Genomic DNA, 20,492 nt, shown 5'->3' on the forward strand with positions numbered 1-20,492 from the left:
AGGATTTCCAACACAGATGCTCTGTAGCACTAGAGCAAGAGCAAAGGAAGCGGACGGATGCTGGGAGTGAGCCAGGGCTGGGAGTTGGCAGGATTGACCTTGAGATGGGAGAGAGGGACAAAAGAGTCAAGGGTGGTGCAGAGTGATGAATGGAGAGTGCCAGCAACCATGATGAAGAAAGGGAAGAGAGGATAGAGAGAAGAGGGCTGAAAGCAGACAGGAAATCATTAGCACAGAGGCCCTGGAAGTCACAGAAAGGCCAAGTGACTGGGCATGGTGGAAGGGGCTGATGTCAATGTTGAAGGAGATGGTCGGAGAGGGAGAATTCTGCAACAGAGAAATCAGAGACAATGTAAATAATATAATGATATAAATAATAGGAGAAAAATAAAAACCAATGATTCTGATAAGATCTATGAGAGTTCATGTCTCAGACACTGAAAGAAGGCTATACAAAGAAAGAGATCTTGTTGGAATTTATTGTAATGATATATTTAGGTTTTTTGGTTCCTTGCAGACCAGTACAGAGTGTACCAAAAGTATTTACAGTCATCACCAGTACTGCACACTATCTGCTTTTTTCTCCTTGCTGTAACAAATCTTTCTATATTTGTCATATCCAGATCGCTACTGCCAATTCATTCTACTTGAGGTTTCTAGGTATTATTCATCTCCTGCTATAAAAATTGTGTATTCATATTCCCTTACATGTAGTTTGCTTAGCAAGCGCACTTCATAATATAGATATGCTGGATAAATACAGAAATTGCACAGCACATATATAAAAAATGTCATTGTTGACATTTGACTTTAAAATGTCTATTTAGAGATTAGACAATAAGACTGGTAATTAGGACCCCCCGCATTTTTATTATTGGCTCTGCCACTGACTTCCTCATTTGCAAAATAGGGGTGGCAATTCTTATCTCAGGTGAGTGTTTGAGGATTCATTTTACATCCTATCGATATGCAAAAATCTGTATGTGGGAAGAAAAGTAGTTGCAAGGATAAAGCAAAAAATGTTCCCTATTTAAGGGGGGGGGGGGGAATTGTATAGTAAATATTTCCAGACATTGTCCATTAAAATTAGTGTTGGGAAAGCTGCAACAATTTTGCGGGTTTAAGGAAATGTACCAATGTTTGCAGACATATCAAGAGTTTTATCTGTAAATTCTGGGGTGCATAGTAATTGGAGCTAGTTGAAAACTTTCCAAGGGAATATTTTTATGTTGCAAAATGATGATTTGTTGAAACCGAGTAATTCCATGGGAATGTTGATTTTTTGACAAAATTTTCACTTTTAAAAAATGTTTTGAAACAAGCACTTCAAGATGTCTAAACATGCTGTTTCAACATTTTCAGAACAGAACATTTTGATTTTTCATTTTGAAATGACTTCTCATTTTGAAATTTATTATACTTTATATATTTTAATGATAATAAAAAACATATCACAATTGAAACAAAACACTTCACATTTTTCAATATTCAGTGAATTGAGTCCAAACAAATTTTTTTGGAATATTTTGGTTCACAAACAATTATGACTTTTTGTCCTGAATTGGGATGAAATAAAATCTTGAAATCTCAAATTTTTTTGTGGCATGAAAAATCCATTTTCCAGACAGCTCTATCAGTCATTACATTGTGGGGCCAAAATATAAGAAGAAGCTTCATGAGAAAGGAAAGTGTGGCTACCTATGGAGATTTGGCTAGCTGCATGCTGGGGAGCTGCAGAGTATGGTCAGGATTTATCCAACATGAGTCGTATGGCTAGAAGCTATGAGGAATATATTTTCCAAACAGTATGACGTTCAACGAAATAAAATATAACACCTTTAGAATCACTGGTACCTGGACTTTCATCATTATAAGGCAATTGCATTGCACAGCCTATCCCCTAATGGTATTCAGAAAATACATAGTATTGGGGTCTTCCTGAAACCACAATACTAGAATTTATTTCGGGGATTTAATGGGAGGTCGGTTTAGAAACCCAAATGTGTATCTACATTGCAGTGTATCTCTGTAGTTCAAGAGAAGGTGTGTTTTATGTGTGTATTTTGGATAAGCACAATTTTTCATTTAGACGCAAGAATCATCGAGTACTTAGGTAAGAGTAGCATGGTTCAGCGTAGCACTGGCTACAGACATCAATGAAAGACTAGAACTCTGGATTGTTTTATTCCCTTGCACACATCTATTCTCCCTTCTACACTTGACAGAATTTGAAGTATGCAGTGTTGTAGCCATGTCGGTCCCAGAATATTAGAGAGACAAGGTGACTTGGGCGAGGTAATATTTGAAGTATATGTTCTCTTTCCTATCTGTGGCCAGTGTAAATCCCAAGGGAGTCAAGGAGAGTTTTCTGTGCACAAGAACTTCAAGATCAGAACCATGTTTGAGTATGACTCTGACTAATTTTAATGGGAGCTACCTACATACATCAAGAGAATAGACAGTGAAAAATTCATGTTAGAAGGAAATATTTGCATACCAGTATCACACAACTCTCTAAAGTTTGCCAGTCCTTCCTATTAACAGCACCACTGTTACACTATTGTTTTCTGTGAAATATTGATCACTCTGACCCATTTGCCAGAACTGGAACATCATGATTCTTGGCAGACTGCCCTAAAACACAACACGGACTAGTTTTCCTGAGGCATTTTCTCACATAATAGCACTGTGTGAAAGAAATCTGGAATAATTCAAGGCTACTGGCAGCTGACTCGTGTACAATGATATCTGTAATGCTGCTATTATGGTTAATCCCTGGAGAGTGGAGACTACTCAGTCTAAGACAGCAGCATCAATGCTTTTATAATGTCATGTACTGGAGGGTTTTTTCAGTTATAGTTGGCCTCACTTTTCTCTGTCCTCCCCTCCCAAAGGTCAAAAACATGTAGGGCCTGCATGTGGGACCCTTACTGAGGTGAGCACTTTCGGGTGTAGACCCATTGACTTCAGTGAGACTACTTATGTGCGTGAGCACTTACACAAGAGTAGCACATCAGACCATGTTCAAATGACTACCCTTTCTGAGCTATCCGTCACTCTGTCCATCTACTATTGACTTTCTTTTAATATTCCACATTTAATGCAGTTGTAGTTTGTTTTCTTGATCAAGTCTTGTCTGTAGTACATGAGTTTTTCCCCACCCATCCCATTTGAAACCTGATCCTGTGAATTGCTGAATTCAGGGCTCTTGGTAAATAGCATAAATTATTGTCTGTGAAAACTTATGTTAAGATCCTAAATGATGATTGTTGAGTGGGAAGGCTTGATGCTGTGGGATCAAGGAAGACGACAGATCCTGTCTGCAGCTCATGTTCTTAATCAGATGAGAGAATTTTGACACAGCATACCAGACAGGAGAGAGGTCCACTCTCAGATTTGGGTGTCTATTATTTTTTTTTAAATCATCCATCTAATGGATAATGATTGAAAGTCTTTGCAGAAAGAGTGTGTGTAACCCCAGCTGCCATTTGGCACACCAATCTATAATATACAGAGACACCCATTGGTGTTTTGTCCATTGCTGTGCCAAGGGACCTCATCCTAAAATATTTTTTCTGTGTCAATACTTCTAATCTTTTCCAGAATGCTGTTAAACTGGGCACCATTCCCTGGCTTGCCTCACACCTTGACCTTTATTTGAATATACTTGTATAAGAATTAAAGTTAGAGAAGGTACTCACCTCTTGCGACATTAAGATGATGAAATGTATTATGAAAAACAAATCCTTACTTACCTTGGAGATAGATTCTTCCTGCAATAAATCCTCTGTGTGACACAAACCAGTGATGAATAATGCAACTGCAGCCCTGGCTTCTACAGTGCCACAGGGCAGCAATGAAATCCATCCCTCGGTACTTTTTATTTGAAGTGGGGGTAACATAAATCCTTCATCGTATCAAGGCTATTTTGAACAGAACTAGTAGAGAGATAAGATCAGTCTCATTTAATGAACTTTGCAGCCCCCTGCCTGAGATGACCATGAAACACAGGCCCCTTGAGAGCATGCCTCCCTCCCACTCTGGCAGATACCACAGAGAGCATGACTTGGCAAGAGCTAGGAATTATTCTTTAAAATACACACTGATATTATCCATTCTAATATTTGTCCTGTGAAGCTTGAAAAATTCCATACGACCATCTTGGCTGTAATGGTGGCTGGGATGGTGCGACAAATCACACTTGGTTTTGCATTAGAGGATGACTTGTAGAAGTATGCTGTTCTTTTGAGCTGCTGATCTAAGGATGTGTGCTTGATTATGACATATCACACAGTCTGTTCTCTCAAGACAATAGTCACAGGAATTGTCTGTTCTGTTAATGTTAGCTGCCAAAAGGTATTATACTGGCACTAGTTTCACCATTTGGAGTTGTTATAACTCTATTATAGATTATCACTTGAATTATTACATTTCATTTTCAGATAAAATATTTCGTACATTTGTTTGATGACAGATGTAGACCCCAGTCTCAGTTTTCATTAAATCCATCTATTGCTAATATACCATATGTGACACTTAGCTTAAGTGGTATTTATAACATCACTGATTACTTTAACCTTCCTTTGCTGTCATATTTCAAACTCCAAGCAGCTAAAGCCATAAGCAGTGTTTTTAGGTCTGTGCTTTTGTAGCTCAGATTTTAAAAGGTTTTTACTGTAGCTAGCCTTACAGCCAAATTCCATAAATAGAAAGTTGATCAAAACCCTAATTGCTGTAACCCTTTTTTATAGAGCACCATTTCAATTTATTCCAAATAGATTGATCTGTTAAACATTTAAAGCAGTTTTTAATGTACATTCTTTTTTCCTTAAAATACAGGCTCTTTAAAAACAAAACTCATATTGTTATATAAAGCCATAGATATCTAGTCTCAGTATGTGAATGTACACGTGTGTGTATAGTAACTCCCATGAAAATTACCTATAAACAGCAAAGTTACTATAAGCTGTAAATTCATGATCCCGAAGACATGCATGTACTTAAAGTTAAGCATATATTTAAGTGCTTGCAGGATTGGGCCTAACTCAGCAAAGCCTGATCTGGCAATACTATTTCTTTTTAGAAAATAGTCAGTAACGTCTTTGGAAATCACAAGCAGATACTACACACACATACTCTACCTCTCTGTGTGTGTATTATAATATTCTAACCAGATGCAAGATTACTTTGACTGCTTTTTTCTGTCATTGACCTTAATTACATCTACACAAAAAAACTGCCAGTTGGTTCACTTGAATCTGTTTTAAAATTGCTTGAGTGCCAGTGTACACAAGACACTGCTGGCAGTATCTAAAATGGGTTGGAATGTTTTTCAACTCATCTGAGGTGTAGACAAAGCCTTACATGTGGTGAAAATTATCTTGGTTGTGTCTGTCTTTGTTCACTCCATTAGCAATCTCCATGAAGCATTTTACCATAAACTGTTAATACCTTGCTCCTCTTCTGTGGCTCAGAAATATACTGTAAACACCTGTTTAGTGCCATTAACATGGACCTCTGTAGAATCCACAAAATGTTTGACTACAAAGAACAAATCTCTGGAGAGGCTGAGGTTTTATTTATCTGTAGCTATCAAATTCTGCCTCTGTGTTCAGAGCACGTACTGCCACTTATGTGTGTGTGTGTGGGGGGGGTTGTGGAATTTAAAGGAGCAATGTTTAAGTCGTCTCCCACACTTATGTGAGTCGTCTCGCTGAGTATTTGCAGATCAGGATCTTCATTTCCAGTCTGGCCATCTTCTTCCATGAAGTTTTAGTGTGTGTTTGTAAGAGATTTCATGGATCCAACATAAAGGGAACCAACAAAAAGAAACCGAGATTGTTAAAGGAGCTTGTCAACAGAGCAAGCTTCTCATATTCTTTTCTCTAAATGCTGAATCAAGTAGAAAAATATCTGAAGGTGTTTCTGGATGTGCAAGTTTTTAAAGACCATTGATTCTGACACATTGGGGGACCTTCTTCTTCATTCACCAGCTGTTGGAATCTACATGATTTTTCTTCTGCTCCCTTTTGGCTGATACTTTACTAGTCAGAAAGAAAGGTGGCCTGCTCATCAGAGCAGCAGTGGCTGTATGAGTTTTCCCCATACCTCCTGATCTCCAGAATGAATCTGTCAACAGAGAGGTTCTGAGGGCCAGATTAGGTTAGGCACCTTTCAAGAAAGTGAGGTGCCTAACCTGCTTAGGCACTTTTGTAAATCCCACTAGGTGCCTAAATATCTTTGCAAATTTGGCCTTGCAAGCTCTCAGGCTAAAGCTCCTCTAACTGCTCATCTAAGAGAGGACCTACCCCACATTAGGACATCAGAGAAGGGACTCCCTGAAGATGTGGAGTGGAATCCTCGAAAGTCCTCTCTAAGAGGCCACTTATTACTTCTGGGTAGAGTCAGAAGGCTAGAGTCTTCTCAGGTACACCTGTGTAGCCACATTGACTTTAGCTGTGTTACACTGATTTACATCTCTATGAGATGTATGTGGACAAAACAAGCCAAGTTTGAAGTTTCTAGCTTGTTGGAGGTAGCACAAAATACTCAGTCATATTATATTAGGAAAAGTGCTTTTTTTAATGCTTGAAGAACTCAATGGCTTATTCCATTTCACTCAAAAAACATAATTTCACTTTTGGGTTGAGCATCAGCATGGACAATTTTATCCCAATAGGAACTTTGTTTAAAAAAAGAAAGTGATAAACAACTGAAAAATGAGAATGAAACTGGAATTCATCTTTAACTTCAGTGGGTGCCAGCACCTCCCACCAAAATAGTTTATAATTTCATAAGATTTTTAATCTAGGCCCATTATAGATGGCACACAAATCACATCATCCAGATGCCTAAACTATAGGGGCCATGTCACACATTTTTTTTCTTTTTAATACCTTTTATAGGGAAATCTCAAGGTCAGTAAGGCAGCAGATTGGAGAGTTGGCATGTTTTATTAGCTGACTGCAACTTCTTATTGACACCAGTTATATGACATATGAAACATTTATAGAGGTCATTTAGTGTTTATTTCAGTCATAATACTGTTTCTGTGACACAGACTGGTAAAATTAGATATGGAAGGTCCATTCTGTTGTTATGCTGGCACCTTGCAGCAACACTGGGTGTCTGCCTGAAGCTTTTCCATTATTAATCCCATTTTCCAGGAGTTTATAACTTTCAGCTGTTTCAGTTGCAACTGGCTAAAATTTACCACACAGAGCTGGATTCAAAGACTCTGAAGAAGGTATAATTTATGTCTCTCTCAGTTAGCCTGGCTCCTTGAACTACAGGGGGGGATTTCTTTATGAAGGGAGGGGGCAGGAGCAGTTGATATCATCTGTCCTTGGGGTTTCCACCAGGTAGAAGCAGTTTTACAGTCTGTGCCAGCAGAGTTTCTGTAAGATTCTTGTCACCAGATGCTTCCAAAGGGAGGCACTGAATCAATTGTCTTTTTCAGCTTCAGCCTCTTTAGTGCCAGAGACTCAGCATGAAGTTCACTAGGGATTTTGCTATGGCTATTGATTTTCCATGGAAGATGCTCAGATACTACGATGATGGGCAGCAGTATAAAACCTGAGGATAGTCAGCCTGTTGTTAGAATGATTTTTCATCTTCATTTAATTTCTGACAAATGTTAAGTGCACAGATATCTGTGAAAGAGGGTGAATATTAGTGTTGTTTTTCTTAATTGCAAACCAAGACTTCACTGAAGATTAGCTCGTGAAGTCTTGGTTTGGGGGAAAATAAACATAAATCATCATTATGCTTTGTTTTTGAATGGCAAAAATCTTGCCCACCCATAGTATTGGTTATGGATTCTCGGGCCAGATTCTAAGGTGTGGTATACAAGAGGGCATTGCTGCTTAAACTCTAATGGAACTGGCACTTGGGCCCAACATTAAAATCTGGCTAAACAACCATTTTGACCCAGTAGGTTCACCCCAATTCAATGGGGATCCTTCATCATAGAGGCTTGTACACACACAGCTGCTGGCTTAGCAGGGGAAAGGGACATGGCTGGGACACCCCAAAAGTGCACTCATTCGTTGCTGCTGTTTTGGCCCTTGGGATCATTTGCAGCTGACATAAATCAGAGCAGCCTGAACTGCTCTAACTGATGGACAGACCTCACCCAAAGTAGACTTAGGATCAGAGGAGCATAATGCCATCTTTGCACTTCCCATACACTCTTTCTGACTTGCATTATATGAAGTTCAGCTGGACCCTAGGATCTGACCCACTGTGCCTCTAAATCAAAATGGGCTAATTCAGGGGCAGATAAACATGCTTTTAAATCTTGCATGAATCTAGCAATAAAAAGAGATGTAGGATGTGAATGGTTTTCATCAGCATGTTGTCACCATAAACAATGAAATAGAAACTGACCATAAAGCCTTAGAAGCTATCGTTAAAAAAGCCTTTGAATGGAACAGACTTCACAATACAAAGATTGTTTTTGAGATTACAAAAAGTACCAGGCACATGTCAAGTAAAACTTTAGTTGAGGCAGATTAAAATCACATATTTACCAGAAAACTGAGTCTCTCCTGGAACACTGTACAGAAGCATAATGAATATACTCACTGAAAAAAACCTACAGATCCCAGCTGATCAAACTGCAGGAACTGATACGTGGATTGTTTTGAGGATGCAGAACTGCAAGTCCTGAAACAGGATACTTGAGGGATGGACGGAGGCAAGAGATAGATCTCATCCTGAGTTCATCTTTCCTTTCTCTGTGTGGGTGGAGCAGTTTCTGGGAGTTAGTGAGATAGGTAACATTTTCATATGTGTGCGTTTTGACCCCAGTGGGTGCGCAGTAGAACTGGTCAAATATTTTCCAATGGAAGGTTTTTCTGTGAGAAAAAGTCATTTTGTTGACATCAAAACTTTCAATGGGAATGTGTCATTTTTGAAAAAAGAACAGGAGTACTTGTGGCACCTTAGAGACTAACAAATTTATTAGAGCATAAGCTTTCGTGGGCTACAACCCACTTCTTCGGATGCATATTGAGTGAAACATATCGAGGAGATATATATACACACATACAGAGAGCATGAACAAGTGGGAGTTGTCTTACAAACCTGTCATTTTTGACAATTTTGTTTTCAAAAGACTGGAAGCAAAGTATTTTAGTAAGGTTAAAAATGCTCAGTTTCAACCTTATTGGAATAGAATGTTTTCATTGTTCATTTTTAAATGATTTTTCATTGTGAAATTTATATTTTAATTTTTTTAAAAGTCAACAATAAAATGAAACATTTCAATTTAATTGAAATGTAACATTTTGACTGATCCAAAATTATTATTTTTTCCCAACATTTTGTTTTGTGGAGAAATTTTGACCTTTTTTAGTTTTTGATTCAGAATGAAAACAGTTTCAAAATTATGGAATTTCCTGCAATATGGAAATTCTAGTTCTCTCACAGCTGTAGTGCTCATCGCCTTTGAACAATCAGGCCACTTACGTAAGTTAAATATGGATTTTAAAGGCTTAAAAATAGATTGAAAATTTTGGCCACATTTTTTGAGAGAGAACCCCAGTGATTTCAAACAAGGAAGGAAATGGTATGTTGCATTTGCCAAGGACATTTTTATTCCAAAGAACCAGAGAAATCCCTTGCTGGTCTGGTACATACGCATATTACTGATATGGTTTTGAAATGTTTAATGTGTCAAATGTAGCCATCATAAGAGCCATTACATCCTTATCAAGTACCAGTAAAACCTTCACAAAATGCATCCCTTGACCTTTACTTGAAGGTAAAAAGTCTTTGATGTGTATTTGACCTATATTCAGGCTACTTGGAGTTGAATCGTCCACAAAATAACCTTAGTTATTAATCTTCTCAAATCTATCTTCACAAGGAAGGGAATCCAAGTTTCTGACAATGATCCACAGTATAATAGCATTCCCAGAACATAGGTTTGGGCAGTAGCTCTTTCCTCGAGTGTGCTCTCATGTTGTGTTCCACAGAGTTCCATCTTGTCTCTCTCTCTTGTTCAATGTGTATATGGGGTCGTTGGAAGGGCTAGTGAGGGGAAAATGGTCTGCAGTGCCTTCACTACATGGACATTGACACCCAGTTCTATTATATGATCTAGCTATTGCAGTTGAGCCCTTGGCCCTCTGTATGGTAGAGATTAAGGCCTGGATTAGGTCAAACTGGTTGAGGCTCACAATCTAGATATGAGGGAAGCAATATTAGTCGATTGAGGGAATCAACCAGGAGCTGTAGCAAGCTTTCTGTCTTCTCCTTTGACGGAGCATCCACACCTTTGTTCTGTTACTTAAATTTATAATTTGTACTGCAGTACAACCCTCATTGGGTTTCACCTTAAATCCATTCCAAAACAAGGGTGTATCTTGTTCAGTAGAGTTTCCCACTAGAAGCATGTGGCATCAGGGGTCTAATGTACATTGGTTGCCTTTTTGTTTCTGAATACACATTAAACTGTAAATTCTGACCTCTAAAACCTTAAGGCTACTTCTACATTGCCCTGCAGTTCAGACTATGGGGGTGCAAATTGCAGTGCGCAGCAAAGTGCTGCACTGTAACTCCCCCGTGTTGACATGGCAGGCACGAACGGAAATGTTCCTAGTTTGCATTAATGTAACCATGTTTGAAGAAGACTCCATTAATGCAAACTAGGAACTTTTTTGTTCACACCTGCCGCGTCCCCTTGTGGAGTTACAACACACTTTGGTGTGCACTGCTATTCACACCTCCAGACTCTGAACTGTGGGGCACCGTTGACAAGCCCTAAATCATTTGCCCTGCTTGCCTGAGAGATACCTCCCTCTCTGTGTGAAATTGCCTCAGTTGTGTTCAGTGGAGGCAGTTGAGTTTGAGTCCCCTGGCTTAGCAGGGTGGAAAGCAGCCAGCAGGGCATTCTTTGTGAGAGGCCTTTGACTTTGGAATTCAATCCAATCTAGTTTGGTCCAAAATACCCTGCTGTCCTTCAGGCCATGCTGCAAAGCCCATCTGTTTTCTGGGGCAACAGTTCCAGTAGGGCTGAACACCTATAAGGACCATTGAATTGTAACGAGTGCTTACTAGCACTCATCAAGTAATGGGTGCTTGCTAGTTCTCACCAAGATGAAAAACTACACAGAGCAATGTTTTATTATGCGAGTGCAAGAGCTCCCCCTAGTGTGTCAGTGTTACCTGTGTAAATAGAAATGTTTCCAACAAAAAAGGGCCCCAAATAGCAACCTTCCTCAATAAAACATAAGTCCGATGAGACCATAAATGAGACTCCTCTGATACTGGTCAAAAGGCATGCAAGCAGTAAAGACACTCTCACAATCCCTGATGCAAAAAGAGACCTTGGTGATATTTAGCTTACACAGACATCTTAAGTGGTCCTTAAAATTGTTTCTAAATCAGTGTTTTAAAAAGACTTTAAAATCAGTTTCCCACTTACTCTCTTCGATCCCCATCCTTGTGTGGTGTTTTCTGGATTGGGTCCACTTTCATCCCACCCAGGTCATCTCAGAAAAATAAGCACTTTCTTATTGTCCATTTCCCCCATCTCTTATTTGTTTTGGCTCTGCCCATTAGTTGTTGAAGGGGGTATTCATTGATGGCTCTGTAGGGCAGGTTGCACAATCTCTTGTGCCACGAGGGCAGAGAAAACTTGAACCTATAGCCCTAAGTGCACATGAGCTGAGGTCTGCTGTGAGAGCAAGGCAGGAAGACTGAGGTGGTCACAAGGAGGTACTTCTTTTTGCCCACAGGCAGCCGAAGGCATAAGAAAGATCTGAGTTATGCAGCTTTCCCTGATTCCAGTGCTCCTCTGACCTGTCCACAGGCTAATCTGGCATTCCACTAAGACCACTCATCAGGTGGGGAATTTGCAGTGGTAGCAGCAGTTCCCATCAGTATTCAGGAACAGAATGATACACTGGTGGAGTCCAGAATTTTTGGTATTTCCCAGAGAAACTTTTTCAATATATAATGAATTATTAAAGAAGCATTTTCATTTTGGCTCAGCTAATCACATACATAGTACACCAAGGTCAGTGCATAAGAGTGTTACGGAAAAACAATAAATGTAGCAGACAACTAATTTATCTTCTGGCAATGTTATTTCACGCACTGACACATTTTCCTCTTTAGCATCAATCTATAGGGCTGAATTCTTTGAAGTACTTTAATTAACCTACCATTATGTTGTTATTTACTGAGACCCACAAAAATATCATCATCAGTTTACAACTGTCTGCTTCCTAGGTCTTCATATTTACATTCTGTGAAATATTTCAAGAGCTGAATATTTATACTAAACAGTAAATGTTGAAAACAAATATTTCCAAACACACTTAATATGCACATCTTTGCATTCTGTCAAACTTTAGCTGCCAGGAGCAAAACAAGATATTTAGGCCTGGTCTACACTAGAAAGTTACGTTGGCCAGGGGAGTGAAAAATCCATACCCCTGAGCTGTGCAGTTAAGCCGACATAAATCCCAGTGTAGACAGTGCTAAGTCGATGGAAGAATTTTTCTGTCAGCCTAGCTATTGCCTCTGGGGGAGACGGATTACCTATGCCATCAGGAGAATTCCTCCCGTTGGCACAGGTTGTGTCTACACTGAAGCACTAAAGCAGTGTAGCTGTGCCTCTGTGGTGTTTTAAGTATAGACAAGCCCTTAGCTTTGAAACATAACAAGCTCCTGTTATTTCTTCTTGTCTGGGTGTCAGATAAAGCTTCTCTAAAATTAGTATTCAGAGCCTCAGGATCCATGCACATGGGAGCAGCATAATTTGTCTTTTTGACACAGTTAACCCAGTCAGTGGGTTCCTCAATCTATTTGAAAAAAAAGTGAGATTAAAGGCGATTGTTACTCTTTCTGTAAACGTCTTCACACAATTGCACAAGAAACATTCCTGCTCCCTGCAGTGAGTGTATTCATGCTTATTCTCAGCCAGTTTGATTTTAATCCGTGAAGGGAATGATGATATGTAAAACTCTTGGAAAAATACTGAATTATTATCCATCACATGTGATAGTTTGTCAGTAATCTTGTTTATATCTGTAATCTTGTGCGTACTCATTTTAACTAGCCAAAGATTTTCCTATCCTTAATTGCCTAAGTGAGGATTTGTCTCATCTGGTCCTATAGTAAATATGAGAAGAGTATTTTTTGCTAAGTATTGACAATATGTTCAACTTTGGTAAACACACCGAGAAAGACAGTTCATAGCCTGAGGAGCACATAAAAAATCCTTTTGAGATTGCATTCAGAGAACACACTGCTTTTATTCAAATGCTTGGCTATGATATGCTTTAAGTGCATCAATTTAGTAGTGATGTTAGGTTCTCAATGTCTGAATGTTCTGAACATTTCATTATTACTAAATTTACTTTTGCACTTGTATCTAATTGGAAGAGTAGGAGTAAGGCTGGCCAGAAAACAACCATTTTGTTTTGTGAAACATTGGGGGTTTGGTATTTGCTTTCATTCCAATGTGGAACAAAGCTAAGACCTTTTGAAAATTTTAAGTGAAAAAACACAGGACAGAGACACAGGGACTTGAATGTTGATCGAGAATGCCCTCACCACCAAGCTACTGGTTGTTCTGCTGTGTTGTATGCTTTCTCTTATTCTCTCCCTTCTCACGTCCACCCGCTCACCCAATCATCATGACCCCGAGAAAACTTCCTGATGAAATTTTTGTGAAAACCAATCAATGTAGTCAAAACTGAAATTTCATGGAAATGGTATTTCTTGATGGAAAAAAAGTTTAAGCAAATCTTTTTAGACCAGCTCTGATTGCGAGTGGACTGATCTATTCCAGTGGTGCCACTTGATGGCCAGCTGCACTATCGCAGTGATACCTGTTTCATTGTAATAGATGTATATATGGTATTGTGAAATTTTGAGATAGTCTGTCTACAAAGCCAACAGGCCTGATTAACATGACCCAAGTAACAGCATGTATGCTCTCAGGCAGCATTTCTCTGAGTTTGCACTTAGTGATAGATGCTTTAGAAATAGACAGAAAAATCACATTTGCTGGGGATTGGCAGCTCTTCAGGGCAGCAACTGTTTCTGACTATACATTGATACAGGGCCTAGTCTGAGCTGGGGCCTGTAAACATCTCTGTGATGTTGTATGCAGCTCATGAACATGCTTTTAACCAAATTGTTTGCAATAAAATGATAGGCTGCTTTGTACATTACCTATAAATCCTTGCTTTATTTCTTTGGACTTCTCTTATTTCAAAGTCTGCTCCAGAATTGCCTGTTTATATGGAACTGTGACAGCTCATTGGCTTGATAGATGTTTGCTGTATCCTCAACTGGGAGCTCCAATTCTGCCAGCAGCTTCTAAGGAAATATTATGATCCCAAATTGTTAACATCATGGGATGAATTCCATTCTCAGACATCAGGGTCACTCCCAGTGTCGTGCACTCTCTGGACTTTGGTGCCCTTGGTGCTCTACTGTGCACAAGTGAATCTGAGTTCTGTGGGCATATGAGGGTGGAAATGGCACTGCGCATTCACTGAAATCACAGGACTGAGAATGGAACATTAGTGTTCAGGACAAAGGCATCAATTTCCTCTCCTTGCTATCCTATTTAATAATTTGCACCTTCTTTGGGTATGTCTACACTACGGGATTAATCCGAATTTACAGAATTCGAATTTTGGAAACAGATTGTATAAAGTCGAATGTATGCGGCCACACTAAGCACATTAATTCGGCGGTGTGCGTCCATGTACCGGGGCTAGCGTCGATTTCCGGAGCGTTGCACTGTGGGTAGTTATCCCATAGCTATCCCATAGTTCCCGCAGTCTCCCCCGCCCATTGGAATTCTGGGTTGAGATCCCAGTGCCTGATGGGGCAAAAAACATTGTCGCAGGTTGTTCTGGGTACAGCCTCACCCCTCCCTCCATGAAGGCAACAGCAGACAACCGTTTTGCGCCTTTTTTCCTGGGTGAACACAGCAGACGCCATACCACGGCAAGCATGGAGCCCGCTTAGCTCAAGACAGCAGTCATGAACATTGTAAACACCTCGCGCATTATCTTGCAGTTTATGCTGAACCAGGACCAGAAAAACGAGGCAAGGAGGAGGCGGCGACGGCAGCGCGGCGACGAGAGTGATGAGGACATGGACATGGATATAGACTTCTCTCAAACCGCAGGTCCCGGCGCTTTGGAGATCATGTTGTTGATGGGGAAGGTTCTATCCGTGGAACGCCGATTCTGGGCCCGGGAAACAAGCACAGACTGGTAGGACCGCATAGTGTTGCAGGTGTGGGACGATTCCCAGTGGCTGCGAAACTTTCGCATGCGTAAGGGCACTTTCATGGAACTTTGTGACTTGCTTTCCCCTGCCCTGAAGCGCCAGAATACCAGGATGAGAGCAGCACTCACAGTTGAGAAGCGAGTGGCGATAGCCCTGTGGAAGTTTGCAATGCCAGACAGCTACCGGTCAGTCGGGAATCAATTTGGAGTGGGCAAATCTACTGTGGGGGCTGCTGTCATGCAAGTAGCCAAAGCAATCATTGAGCTGCTGCTACGAAAGGTAGTGACTCTGGGAAATGTGCAGGCCATAGTGGATGGCTTTGCTGCAATGGGATTCCCCAACTGTGGTGGGGCGATAGATGGAACCCATATACCTATCTTGGCACCGGAGCACCAGGGTACCCAGTACATAAACCGCAAGGGTTACTTTTCAATGGTGCTGCAAGCCCTGGTGGATCACAGGGACGTTTCACCAACATCAACGTGGGCTGGCCGGGAAGGGTTCATGACGCTCGCGTCTTCAGGAACACTACTCTGTTTAAAGGGCTGCAGCAAGGAACTTACTTCCCGGATCAGAAAATAACCATTGGGGATGTTGAAATGCCTATAGTTATTCTTGGGGACCCAGCCTACCCCTTAATGCCATGGCTCATGAAGCCATACACAGGCAGCCTGGACAGGAGTCAGGAGCTGTTCAACTACAGGCTGAGCAAGTGCAGAATGGTGGTGGAATGTTCATTTGGCAGTTTAAAAGGTCGCTGGCGCACTTTACTGACTTGCTCAGACCTCTGCCAAACCAATATCCCCATTGTTATTGCTGCTTGCTGTGTGCTCCACAATCTCTGTGAGAGTAAGGGGGAGACCTTTATGGCGGGGTGGGAGGCTGAGGCAAATCGCCTGGCTGCTGATTACGCGCAGCCAGACACCAGGGTGATTAGAAGAGCACACCAGGAAGCGCGGCGCATCAGAGAAGCTTTGAAAACCAGTTTCATGACTGGCCAGGCTACCGTGTGAAAGTTCTGTTTGTTTCTCCTTGATGAAAACACGCCCCCTTTATTGACTCATTCTCTGTAGGCAACCCACCCTCCCCCTTCGATCACAGCTTGCTTTCAAAGGAAATAAAGTCACTATCGTTTAAAAATCATGTATTCTTTATTAATTGATTATAAAAAGAGGGAGAGAACTGAGAAGGTAGCCTGGGTGGGGTTTGGGAGGAGGATCGGAGGGAAGGAAAAGGCTACTAAAAAAAAGTTAAAATAATGACAGCATTTTGCTTGGGCTGTCCACTGGGGTGGAATGGGAGGGTGCACGGAGCCTCCCCTTCCGGGTTCTTACACGTCTGGGTGAGGAGGCTATGGAACATGGTGATGGGGGAGGGTGGTTATATAGGGGCTGCAGCGGCAGTCTGTGATCCTGCTGCTGTTCCTGAAGCTCCACCAGACGCCGGAGCATGTCTGTTTGCTCACGCAGCAGCCCCAGCGTTGCATCCTGCCTCCTCTGATCTTCCTGCCGCCACCTTTCATCTCGAGCGTCTCTCCTCTCCTCATATTGGTCCCTTCTGTCCTCACATTGGTCCCTCATGTCCTCACGTTGGTCCCTCCTGTCCTCATGTTCACTGGCATCTTTCCTATACTTTGAAACCATGTCCTTCCACTCATTCAGATGTGGTCACCTGTGCTCTCCTGTGCTGGGCAAACAGGAAATGAAATTCAAATGTTCGCGGGACTTTTCCTGTCTACCTGGCCAGTGCATCCGAGTTCAGATTGCTGTCCAGAGCGGTCACAATGGTGCACTGTGGGACAGCTCCCAGAGGCCAATACCATCGAATTGCGGCCACACTAACCCTAATTCGAAATGACAATATCGATTTCGGCGCTACTCCGCTCGTCGGGGAGGAGTACAGAAATCGATTTTAAGAGCCCTTTATTTTGAAAGAAATGGCTTCGTTGTGTGGACGGGTGCAGAGTTAATTCGTTTTAACGCTGCTAAATTCGAATTAAACTCATAGTGTAGACCAGGCCTTTGTGAGAGAAGAATCTTGGTTTTTAGATCCTGCTCAGCGATGCAGAAGAATATTTGCTTAGAAATTCCCTCCAAGGTTTCAGCTAATTCTATGGGTCTAACTTTCATCCGTTTTACCCCTGTGTTACTCCAATGACTTCAGTGGAGATGCTCCTGATTTAGCCCTGATACTGCAATGAGAGATCCCTCAATCTCTCGGAACTTCAATGGAGCTTGGTGCAGGGGTCCAACACCTTACAATGGTGCAAAAGGAGATTTGGGTCCTCTGGACTTGATTCCGCCCTCAGGCAGACAGGTGTAACTCCTATTAAGGTCAGTTTAACTGAGGGCACATTCATAGATTTTAAGCCAGAAGGGACCATTATGATAATCTAGTCTGACCTCCTGCATATCACAGGCTATAGAACCTTAGCCAGTGATGTCTAGAGCTGGAATGTTTTTCTGTTGGAGAATGCTGATTTGTCAAAATCAAAATGTTTTATAGGAACTATTTAGATTTTGATGAAGTTGGGACAGAACCCAAGCAGGATTTCAAAACATGCCGGGTTTCTTGCCAGCTTTCCTGCTCAGTGCCTTGGCAGCCCACCTGGTAGGATGATGGGGAGCCTGGGCTTCCAGACTCCTACCTCTTTGGCAGCCTGCAGGTGGGCTGCTGGGGAGTTGAGAGCCTTGAAGCTCTGACTCCCAAGCTCTGAAGTTCCCAGGCTCCTCCTCAGCTCTCCCGGTGAACTGCCAGAGAGCGGAGCTCCCAGCTCTGTCAGGGTTTGCAGATTCCCAGCTCCCCTACAACTTGCAAGCTCCCAGGTTCGTGGCTCTAGGGCAGCCTGCCAGGTGGACTGCCCCTCAGCCAGGAACCCCAGGGCAGTCTCCCAGGTGACCTGTCCCAGAGCTGGGGCTTCATTCCGTTTTGCAGAGAATTTCAAAATATTGAAAACCTTTGAAATAAAACTACCTTTCTCCGCACAGCTGCAGGAATTTCTGCATTAACCTCATAACATCTGCTTGAGCAAGAGTATCACTTTCAGAAATATATCTAGTCTTGATTTAAAGACTTCAAGGGATGGAGAAGCCACCACATCCCTTTCTAAGCTGCTCCAATATTTAATTATCCTCACTGTTAAAAATTTATGGATTATTCCTACTCTGATTTTTGTCTAGTTTCAGCTATTGGATCTTGTTTCTTTTTCTGCTAGATTAAAGAGCCATTTACTATCAGAAATCTTTTCCCCATGTAGGTACTTGTAGATTGTAATCAAGTCACCTCTTAACCTGCTCTAGGATAAACAAAACAGCCTTCTGTTGCTTGGGCCATCCTCTGGAGTGGAGTGGCTGGGTGCCCGGAGCCTCCACCCCCTGCGTTCTTGGGCATCTGGGTGAGGAGGCTATGGAACATGGGAAGGAGGGTAGGCGGTTATACAGTGGATGCAGCGGGGGTCTGTGCTCTTGTTGGCTTTCCTGCAGCTCCAACAGATGCTTCATCATGTCCGTTTGCTCCCCCAACAGATGCTTCATCATGTCCGTTTGCTCCCCGATTAGCTTCAGCATCGCGTCCTGCCTCCGCTCTTCGCGCTCAGTTTAATTCTTTCCTGGCCTCTGCCACTGAATGCCTCCATGCATTAAGCTGTGCCCTATCAGTGCGGGAGGACTGCATGAGCTCGGAAAACATGTCATTGCGAGTGCGTTTTTTTCGCCTTCTAATCTGAAATAACCTCAGGGATGGAGATGATAGGGGGAGCGTAGAAACATTCTACGCTCTACGATTCTGGGGGGACTGCATGGTCACCTGTGCTGCTGAGTTCGCCACGCTGACCAAACAGGAAATGAAATTCAAAAGTTCCCGGGGCTTTTCCTGTGTACCTGGCTAGTGCATCGGAGTTCACAGTGCTGTCCAGAGCGGTCACAATGGAGCACTCTGAGATAGCTCCCGGAGGCCAATACTATCGATTTGCGTCTGCACTACCCCAAATTCAACCCAGCAAAGTCAATTTTAGCACTACTCCCCTCGCTGGGGAGGAGCACAGAAGTCGATTTTAAGAGCTCTTTAGGTCGACGGAATGGGGTTGGTTGTGTGGACACATTCATTTTTAAATTGACCTAACACGGCTAAATTCGACCTAACCCCGTAGTGTAGAGCCAGCCTGAGGGTGTGAAACAGGGACAGGTCTACTGTAGGGTAGTCTTGAAGATTTCATATACTTGAGATTATTTGTTGAATGATATTAGTATATATAAAGACACACAAATGATTGTTTAATTCTTCCCAGAGGTCCCCTTTACGATGCTTAGTCATCCAGCTAATCAAGCAGCACCTTGGTATTCAGTGCTGTATAAAGAAAGTACTTCAACTTTAATATTGGGACCAAAGCTACTGAATCTAAATCCTTCCTGTGCCATCAGTTGCTTAGGGCACAAATAAGACTCTGCCATCCAGTGTTGCCAACCCTCATGATTTTGTCTTAAATTTAGGGGGGGAGGAAGAGAAAAGGGGTGGGCGTATGTCGGGGCTTCTGATGCCAATAGATCTTCAGTGTTGACTAGTTGGAAAAAGCTTCTTCACAATCTTAAATGAGAAGGAAGGATATTGGGAAATCAGACTCTACAAGAGTTGACTGAACTGTGCACCTTTAACACTATGGGGCAGTTACAAATTCTTCCCTCTATCCTCAGAAATAGTCAGTTAGTGAAACACGTGGAGACACAACAGGTGTCAGTATCATAGTGGATAACAAGATTATAATCTCATCTACACAGGAAGAGTGTAATCAGACTCTAAGAAGGGCAATAGAGAGAGCATAAGTGTTAAACTTGATGTCTCCAGTGATGGCTGGTGAACTTTGGGGCAAGTGAGGCCTGTGCATAGGATTTTTTCTCCACTCACCTTCCTTCCTCTCCTTCCCACCAGTGATGCTGAGCAGCTGAGACCTCCCCCCACCTCCCTGTCTACATCCTGGTCCCTATGTTTTCCCCCCATTACATCCTGGAAGGAGGTCAAGTCAGGGCACAGTTCGAATAACTGGGACTGGTATGGACTTGATCAACAACAGGGCCATCCCAGCATAGCATGCTGCAGGGGCTCTGGAGAGGAAAAGCACCCAGGCTTCAAGGGGCAGGACAGAGCTGCTCCAGCCTGGGGACATGGCACTTACTTGCAGGTCAGCCCTAGCTTTGCTTGTGGCTTCATAAAAGAGGTTAGGCAGTGAAGAA

This window comes from Terrapene carolina, unplaced genomic scaffold (genome assembly GCF_002925995.2).
Source record: "Terrapene carolina triunguis isolate 2854851 unplaced genomic scaffold, T_m_triunguis-2.0 Scaffold113, whole genome shotgun sequence".
NCBI lineage: Eukaryota > Metazoa > Chordata > Testudines > Emydidae > Terrapene > Terrapene triunguis.